This window comes from Micropterus dolomieu, linkage group LG07 (assembly GCF_021292245.1).
Source record: "Micropterus dolomieu isolate WLL.071019.BEF.003 ecotype Adirondacks linkage group LG07, ASM2129224v1, whole genome shotgun sequence".
Lineage (NCBI taxonomy): Eukaryota > Metazoa > Chordata > Actinopteri > Centrarchiformes > Centrarchidae > Micropterus > Micropterus dolomieu.
Window position 1 is genome coordinate 15,465,918 of NC_060156.1, and position 9,800 is coordinate 15,475,717.

The 9,800-nt window shown below is 37.4% G+C and overlaps 1 protein-coding gene across 4 annotated transcripts in view; it reads right to left on the reverse strand.

The window, feature by feature from the left end:
- The window catches only part of tbl1x (transducin beta like 1 X-linked), a 28,560-nt gene extending 18,760 nt beyond the window's left edge, over positions 1–9,800 (reverse strand). Inside the window, exons 1-2 of one of the 4 annotated variants that reach the window (XM_046054204.1) lie at positions 9,618–9,799; positions 8,959–9,362 (exon numbers count right to left, since the gene is read on the reverse strand). The gene's annotated coding sequence lies outside the window, so the exon portion shown is untranslated. Of the gene's footprint in view, positions 1–8,958 lie in introns of all 4 variants that reach the window. The other 3 variants (XM_046054203.1, XM_046054205.1, XM_046054202.1) reach the window with 3 other exon arrangements.

A 9,800-nucleotide genomic window follows, 5' to 3' on the forward strand; every position in this document is an offset into this window, starting at 1 on the left:
TTCATAAAAGCAGCAAAACAAAAAATCCATTCATGCCATAAAAAGTGGCTTCAGTTTCCAACATTAAAAAAAACAAACTCACGTGCGCCCAAATAGCAAAAGGCAAGGCGGTTCATGACCAGTCTCTATATCATTACAAATATCTATAACATAAGAAAAGCAACCACAAGTATAATAAAAAAATATTAAACTCAACTTGAATACCAAAATATATGCTCATAATAAATAGCCTCACATAAAAAGAAAAATGAAAGAATTCAAAGAAGTGGGGGGGTACTTTCACATCTTCAAAGTACAACACTAAGTACAAGGCTTTAGTGCTTCAGTCTCTGTTGTAAGATTATATCGGTAAACAAAAGCATCTCTGCACCACCAAAAGAAGCCTAAAAACAGTCTTCCACAAATGGTTATTCTATTTTATGAGATTATGAGATTTGACTGGTCAGTAGGCGGTGCTTTTATAGTGTTGATCTCTTATCTCGAACATAACCTGCTCCGGACAGGTTGGGTATTCACATCTTATGCGTAAGAAGTGAACCACAGTCAGAGGAATGAAAACCCAAAGTTCAACTTGATATTGCTTTAGAGTTTTATGAGACATCGCGCAGCTCCCTCTGAAGGATAACTCCCCAAGACCCGTAAACCAGGGGTGGGCAATCTGACCATTTTAGATCAAGATCGTGATCTAAGGCTTCCACAATCCACGCGATTCATAGAGATCATGGTATTTAATGTCCTCTTACTTCTGTTTTCCAAACTTCACACAACCTCACTGACTAGCAGATTTGTGCTACATGAACAAACCAGCAGTGATGTAGCCAACTAGATGGCTGTGAATTGTGTTAGTTTATGATTATGTTATCTTTTGGCTTTAACTTTAAAATAACTCCATTTTGAAACCTGTGTAATATCTTTAATGCAATATTTGTTTTAATGATACAAATGGAGAAATTCATAGGTTATTTGTCTGGCTATACGCAAGTCGACAGGATATTTCAAAATTGAGAAAAAAAAGATTCCAAGGTAAATCGGGATTGCAGTTAATTAAATGGTGGTTATATTTTTTGGCCAGTTCCGCCGCCCCTACTGTAAACTATTTCTTAAAGGGACATTAAATGATTCTGCAGTAGGACATGCTCACCTGCCAAACAAATCTCTTCCTGCTCACCTCCCCCTATCACTCCTGTGCACAAGCACTAACGCCACATGTTGCTGATTGAGGTAGCAAACTGTGAGTAAATATTGGTTGAATTTAACAAAGTGTACTGGATTACAATGACTTACTATCCCTTTAATCATAGATTCGGCAGATCAGACACCCTCATACGACTCGTTTTTGGAATGGTCCCATTTGCCATTTTTGCAGATGCTCCATTTTGTCATGAAAACTTGTTGCATATATCATTAAGTCTTAAATATGGTTAAAAAAAATCTATCACGGGGCAGGAAAGAAATATGATTATTGGTCAGCTACATGTTAAGACAGCTTTTACACTAACCAGGTTATTGCAAGGCAAATACTTCTGCTTTAATCTGGTTTCTCAAAATAACCTGGTTTGATATGTGCATGTACACACACACACACACAAGGAAACAGTCTCTGTAGGGCATGCATGTGGCTTTGTGGGGGTGGGTGGCAAGTATATACGTTGTGTGGAGGAGATTGTGGGACACAAAGCTCTTTTGATGCTCAGCACAGCACATATACTTAGACAATACAATTTTCATCATTCCTAAATGAATAAAGCAGAAAAAACGGCTTTTATATATATTCTACATGTCAATTTTAACATCCAAACTTAGACAATAAAAAACACTCCTTCATTTAATCCTATATGGATAAAACTGTGTACAAGATGGTTTATTGCTCCATTTGAATTTGCCAAGGACACTGAATAAACAAATGGAACACATTCTCTTTTATACACAACAGAATTCACTGTACAACAATGACAAGTTTGCAAAATAAGGTGGCTTCAAATCTAGGCCATTGCATAGTTCTATGTTGCATGATATGATAAAGAGCCACAAGTTCCTGCGTACTGCATCTGAAATCAAGAGTAAATGATCGGTACATTTTATCAAAACCAACAAACTGGATGCAACATTTGGCAGTTTTCTGGTTTGGGTTAACATATAATAGATCAGATTTTTGTCTCCACTACTGACAGGAACTGAAACCATTTCATCTTTATAGGAACATACAGTATGTCTTAACAAACTCTTATGTAAGCACAGTTTCACTAAGAAAAAATTTATATTTCTACACTCACTCAGCAGTAAGACAGAATCAAGGGTTCTTGAGCTTTTCGTCGTCAACATAGGGGCCTCAGCCAGGCAATTCTTTTTACAGCTAGGTGAGGATTGCACAAATAAGCTGTAAACACAGAGACACACCAGTGTGGGCAATACAAGTGTTGCTATGGTGACCAGAAGATCTTGCTTCTCTGTCAACAGCTGCTCATGCCACCCAAAATACCCCCCACTCTACTTGAGCTTTCCCTCCATCTGACATCAGGGTCAAACAAACAACGCAGGCAAGTGAGTTGAAATACTGATCTTCATTCTAAGCCATCCCCTGACTGTTTCTTTACCTAGCATTTACACAGTGCGACACTAATACTACACTAATACCACACCTCAAAGATTTCCCTTTGTAGTGTGTTTATGTGTGTGTGTGTGTGTGTGTGTCTCTGAGTCTATCCTGCAAAGCAACTGACTGCACACATGGGATTAAAGGAATTGTTGGAATTGTTTCCAATTTCTTGTAACTAGAAAGGAACGTGTACACACACACACACACACACACACACACACACACCTGGTTAGACTGCAGTTAAACTGAATTTTGTTATTTAAGAAACTGAGAAATTTACAAAGTTATAGATAGTCATGATATATCAATCCTGGATTATTTCATTTTAAGTACATTCTCTTCTTTTTTTGCTCATTAATAAATCACTTTACACCAAATTGTTTTGAAATATGTTGTTAAGACACACTGCTGCTATATCATAAAGACACTAGACCAAAAATGTAGTCTTCTTGAGAGGAGAGGCAACAAATACACCAATAATCTCCTATATAAAATTTACCATGTAATATTTCATAAGGCCCTGGGTAAAGAAAGACTACATAGATATTAGTGTGATTTCAAGAAATGAATGAACTCTTTTGCGTATTTATATGAAACTATCAATGTGTAGAGCGGCTCCTCGTTTCCCTAGAGTAGATGCATTCTACATTTGCCCAAAAAGTCATTAGGTACACGTAAGAGCAAAAATGTTTTAGCAATTAAAAAATTTCATATGATTCAATATCGATAATTATCACAATAAATGTCAAATCATTAGGTCTTTTAAGTTCAAAGGCTGATTTTTGCTACTAGTTGAAAGTTGAAGAAACTAGATGGTTAACTGAGGTGTTATTAAATATTCTTTATGGTCATAAAATTACTTGCCCAACAGTGGATCCCTTCAACAAATCTGAGTTAAAACATTCAAAACAGTTATGATAAACTCTAAAAACAAAAATGCATGAGTAAAATCTTTTTTCAGTCCCTATTCCTCAACAAAAATAAATATCTTAGTAGAGAAATTAAGTGCTAATTTGTACGTGATTCTAATGAATTAAACATTTTTTTAACATTTGTTATATTGTTATTGAGGAAGATTATATCGCGATAATTATCATTATTGTTTTAGGTACACACACACTGTACATGATCACCACAAGTAGCGCCAGACTGTGGTATGACGTTGCCTAGTTTCAAAGTACAAGGAACATTGAATTACAAACTATGCCGCAGCCAACATAAAACTTTCACTGGCATTCTACAGATGGTCGTTTCATTTCCGTTGCAGTGTGCTTTAAGCCGCAATTCACAACTATACACAGACATCCTATGACTACATTAAGAACAGAACTCCACAAAAACACCCATCTCTTACTGCAAGTGTGAGACTGCCATGCCATGATGCTTGAAGGTGTGAAAAGAGGCTTGCTATCATATACAACAAATTATAGATAATACAACCAGTGCTCTCCCAGTGAATAAAATATCTGACAAATCAAGGTACTTCCATCATATTAATGCAAAAATCCTGTAAGTCCTCAGACATAAACTATAATGAATAAATGCTGTAAAAATTACAGTAGCACTGTCAATATACATGCTACAATTTTTACAGAAGTATTATCAATGCAAGATATTACAGATACATCTACTACAGAGTTGCTAAGTGGAAGGAGCTATACCAGTCTCCCCCCCCAGTTCTTCCTCCATGGACAATATCAGACGACTGTGTTGGAGCACTTTTATGGCTTGTATGGGCATGAAACTGAAACTCTTGATTCAATCATCAGCACAAAAGATAAACAACTGCGTTATAAAATATCTGGTTCTTAAAAAGTCGAAAGTACAAGCCTGTGTAAACTACAACTCCAAAAAGGTGTACTTCAGGAACAACATCCTGTCACGTTCACTTATATTTCATTTAGACATGACAACAGTATCACACTTAGACAAAATTCTCAAGATAACATATCTTGAAAATTTTGTCACAATGTGATTTTATGAATACATCATAAATGTAGTGTTGTTAGTGTAAGAGTCTTTGTCAAACCATGATGTACAAAGCTATGGCAAAGACTATGATGACATACATACCCTTCATCACTCTACACTACATTCTATAGTAAAACCTTTATCCTTGGGTTTTGTAGCTCTGATACTAATTAATGTTGCGGTAATATTTTTCAGATGCTGTTCTCTTTATGTTCCTGGGAGTACATACTTTTCTTCACATTCACTTTACCCCTACGCAATACACAAACAGCTGCAACATAAGCTTCCATGGCTGAATGGGGGGGTGGGAGATAAATTCCCTTTGGTAGAGAAGTTTGTCACTCTGGCGTGCATGTGCTTGCACAACTTCCTTAACAGTCATCCACTGTAACACTAGTTAAAATGTAAAGGCAAACTAGAATGATAGCAACATAGACCATAATCAACTTGAAATGTTTGTGTCTTTTTGGCCGAGCATAATCTCACACAGACAGGAGCGCACTAAAAAGTGTTTCATTAACAATAGATGTTAAGTCTTTAAAGCAAATTACAAGGAGATTTTAACTGGTTATGAAATAATCTCAGTTTAATACTACTTATTCTTAAAGCCTGTCACCGGGTGCGGTTCCCTGCAAAAATCTGATGAAACCATTTACTGCATCTACCATGCAGACCGAAAGAACCTATGTTTCCATTCTCCCAGGCAAAAGAAAGCAGGGGGATACTTTTTGACGTTATATTTTGTGGTTATGGCTGATACTGCGGCAGGATCAGCAAAGAAAACAATAATAGAATTGACAGAAGAATAAAAAAAAAAAAAATTAAAAAGGGTAAGTGATAGAACAAGGGCGATAACACAAGTGACCTTTGGTCATTCAACAGATGGAGAGAATTTGAAAGGATCAAAACAGATCCTGAATTTGCTCTCTTCCTCTTAGACAGGTAAGTAATTTGTCTGTGTATTTTATTTGTCTGTGTACTGTCCATGGAGGTGGACAGTGGACATTAGTGTAATACAACTGGGTTATAACGTAATATTTTATGTTGGCAGAGCTATATTTTGCTGCTTATTAAGGTTATTATTAAGACAGAATATTACTAGGGAATGTTGATAACTTCAGCTTTCTTTACTATTACTGAGCAACCAAATCTGTTAGTTGTAAGCTTACATGTAACCTAGAAGTATGAACAGTACTAAAACAAAGTTTACGTAGTTTCACCATTGTCATATTATAGTTAGTGATCTCATATAGCCACATTTAGACACATTACCTCATTGCTATGCATTCTGCAAACAGATGTTTAAAAAAGAAAAATAGTATTAAAATAGTGTTTTCCCTTCAATCGTTTCCAAAACAAATGCACGCACTAGCCAGATAAAGATCTTTATGACACAAGGCGGTGGAAACACTACTGCTTTTGTCCAGTAGCTGCCAAAAATCAACACAAAATTCAAGTTCCTTTGGGCTGCTTTAAAGAAGGAAACTGAATCACATTCACTATGGTGGGTTCAGACACAAAAAAATAGAAACTGATAAGCTGCTAGACATTGAAATAGTTATTTAACACACCCCTGAAGCATGTGGCTTCCTCCCACTTGTTTTAATTTATATACACACACAAGGACAGAGTCAAGGCACAACAGTCACAAGTTCACGATAAACAGAGCCACCCTAAATCCAAAATAAATCCAAATAAATAACTATAGCCTTGAACTAGCCAGTACTTGTATGGGCGTTATTTCAGAGTAACCACTAGTCTGCCAGTTGGCTGGTAGCCCATGCACACTGTATGTCTCTTTTGGAGGGAGAGAATGGCTCAACCCCCCCCATTGCCCATCATAAATAAATACTGCTACAGAAATATTTGGACAGCCTGATACAGAGCTTTGCCGCACCACAAGGCTGACATGGGCTTTCTCAGGGACTCCCTTGCCCTACTTATAAGCAAGGAATATATTTCTTTTTTGAACACACAAACACAATGTACCTTGGATTTGCTGTTGTCTCATCTATGCCTAAGTTCATTCAGTCCATCGTAGTTACATTTCAATGACTTATCAAAAATCTATTTAGAGCAAAACGAGGGCCGACTACAAGCAAGCAGATAAATGAATTGTGATTTTTCACATCCAGGCCATCCACTTTTTTTTCCCGACCAGAGACCGTACACAGCACTGAAACCAAAGACAATAGGTCGCATCTCAAGCCATGTCACTGAACAAGAGGCAGACAGACAATAACCTGTAGACCAACAACATTATTCATTCATGCCCTCTGAGGACTCAGAACACAGCTAACTATGTCCACCTACTGAAACGCAAAAGATAGACATTAAAAGCCCCCAAGAACAAAATGCTAACTAGGAAATGTGTCAAGGTCCATGAAGCATTGAGAAAACTTACAGCTAATCACTCTGTAAATATTAGATCTTCCAGGGCTATCAATGGGATGTGGTAATGACTTTAGACACAAACCATAACATATTTAGGGATCAATAAATGTAAAACATTAAGTGGTCTGATAAATACAGTTAAGACATAATAAAACTCCTATTGTTCTTTAAATAGGTGGCACTAAACCTATTTTTGTAACTACTGCAATTAAGTTCTTGACTGTGGTGACAAAACTGGTACACACAAAGCAAGGCAAAATGACTGAAATCAATATCACAATGTTAAAAAGAAGTTTTCAAATGAAATAAATATGAAAATAGGGAAATATGAGCTAAAATCACATAGAAATCATCAAACTTGTGTTCAATGCAACACAATGTGTCCCCACTTTTAGACATCAGGCCAGAAAAAAAATCTTCAAAATCTGCAGATCAAAAATTGGGACACCAAAACATCTGAGAATACAAATAGCATAGAAAAGGTTAGGGTGTTTGTAGACTTTGTTTGGAACTGCCTTACATTAGCAATACAACAAATCTGTAGTCATGTGTTACGTACGTCAACAATGGTACGGAAAAATAATGTAATTTTGACAACGTAATGTGGGATGAGGCTACGTGGGTTGCATTTATGTTGATTATGAATTGTTTTACCTCGATATTTCTGTAACATACATCCCTATTATGTAATCGTATTGTCACAATACAATTCCAGAGAAAGACAATAATCTCAAATTATTGCCCAGTTCATATTCGCTGATAATATTTTAAGTTTCATTGTAATGAACACAAACTTGTCATCCAGCTTATGACCAATAACCTACTATTCAAAAAAACCAAAAAGGTGGCAGCAGCAGCCAAAATGTCAAATGAAGTCCATCTCACCAAAGTGGTTCCCACCAATGCCACTTGTTTGCTGAAATGCCTACATTTGCTTTCATTAAGCTTCACAACATTGACTGATAGTGTGAACAAACAACATACAACAGCCTCTTATCAACAAGAAAATGGGGCATCACTTTGGCATTAATTATTTGGGTCACTGAAGTAGAATCAGGCTAAGACAGCATTGAAACAGCAGTGTGTTTTAGCAGTTATTTTCATCCTAATCCTTCTCATGTCTTGCTTTAATAGAGATAATGATCACTTGGATGCTCAGAGGTTAGGCGAGACATCCTAACTGTGTCTGTGCATGCTGTTTCTCATTATTCCATGTACAGAGAACAGCCAGGGCTTACTAGTTGGAAATTAGAAGAAATTATAGGTCACACAACATTTCTTAATCTCTTTATAAAAGTGAAGTCTTTTATTAAGTGTTCTGTGGAGATGTGAAAGCCCCATGACCTCAAGTGTCTTATTTAGCAGGGTTTCTTTGATATATTGGTGCCTCTGTTCTGTTCTGCTGTGCAGTCAGGAAACAGCATCACATTGTACAGTAACACGAACTGCCCCCTTGGAAACTGGTGGCAATGTGTAGTATAGTGTGAATGCCTTGCCCCACTCATGCGCTCCCTCAGTCTGCATGGCAATATAAATATGTATGATTCATATTTCCGCTTGAACAAAATTACTTAAAACTGCACCGGTGCAACTTTATGTGGTGAAGGTTTTCTACTGTGTTATTAAGGGCAAAGCAGCTATCAAACTACCACAATGGGACAACCTTCAACCTCAAAAACTTATTGTATTTTGCGAAGTAGTCGACCACAGCTCAGCTACCAAGGTTTAATGTAAGTATAAAGACGACAGTTTCAGAAAAGTAGGTTGTTTGGATAACCAACACCGACAGAGAGAAAATTAAAAGACACAAGCAGGAATTGCAACACACGTGTGGAGTGAATGGGTGACTACGCTATGTGCCGGCAACCACATAATCAACGCTATAATCTCCAATTTCTGAAAGTCATTATCCTCCTGCATGTAAACCACACACAAACACAAAAGCAGCCTGAACGCAATGCAGCCTAAACCATGCCACTCGACTTTTATTGGCTTACCTTTTTATTGTGAGAGTGAACTCGTGGTGTCTGCCGCCGCCGCCGCCGCCACCTCTTCCTCTTCCACAAGGAGAACCTCCAACTTCAGCAAGCTAGCAATGACTTTCCACCCATTTTGCTTATCGTCATATTTCAAGTTCCGACCGTTTGCTGTGTGACTCACTGTCGGCTAATTTGGTGTGCTAACAAAGCGTTACTCGTTCAGGCACACTCACAAGTGGCAGTAAAGTTGGAATAAACCCGAGTTTCTGTGGCTGAGGCTGCAGGCTACTCTGTGGAGTTTCACCGTTCACTGACAACAGGAACGTAGACACAGCAGCAAGCGCTGATCGGCAGCGGGAGAGAGACGTAGACAGCGAATAGGAGAGAGAGGTGGTGGGGGTGAAGGCTAACTGACCTTAAACCTGAATAAAGAAAACACGGCCAATTATATAGATTAATTAATTGATTCAGCCATAGTTTGAATCGTGTATATCTCACTGCCATAAGTGACTAGATTACATGCTTAAATTTCAGTTTGTAAACATCTACAAGCTAGCTATCTTAAAGGCATAGTATATCCATCTTACATGATCAGGTAAACACGTTGTTACGGTTATTTACCGTTACGACATAGCTAGGTTACTGTATGTTTTCTATAGCTTAAATGTGTAAGTTACCTAAAATGGAACTGAGCGTGGCTTAAATTTGACCCAGAATATACATTTGGTCGCACAATGTAAACCTTTTAAAATTACCGCCCTACAGTGTATTATTAGTTTGATATTTTGTTTTAATAGAGACAGTGTGCTCAGCTGGGTCTCACAGGCTACAGTCTAGCATGTTGCCTATCTGGCCTCTGA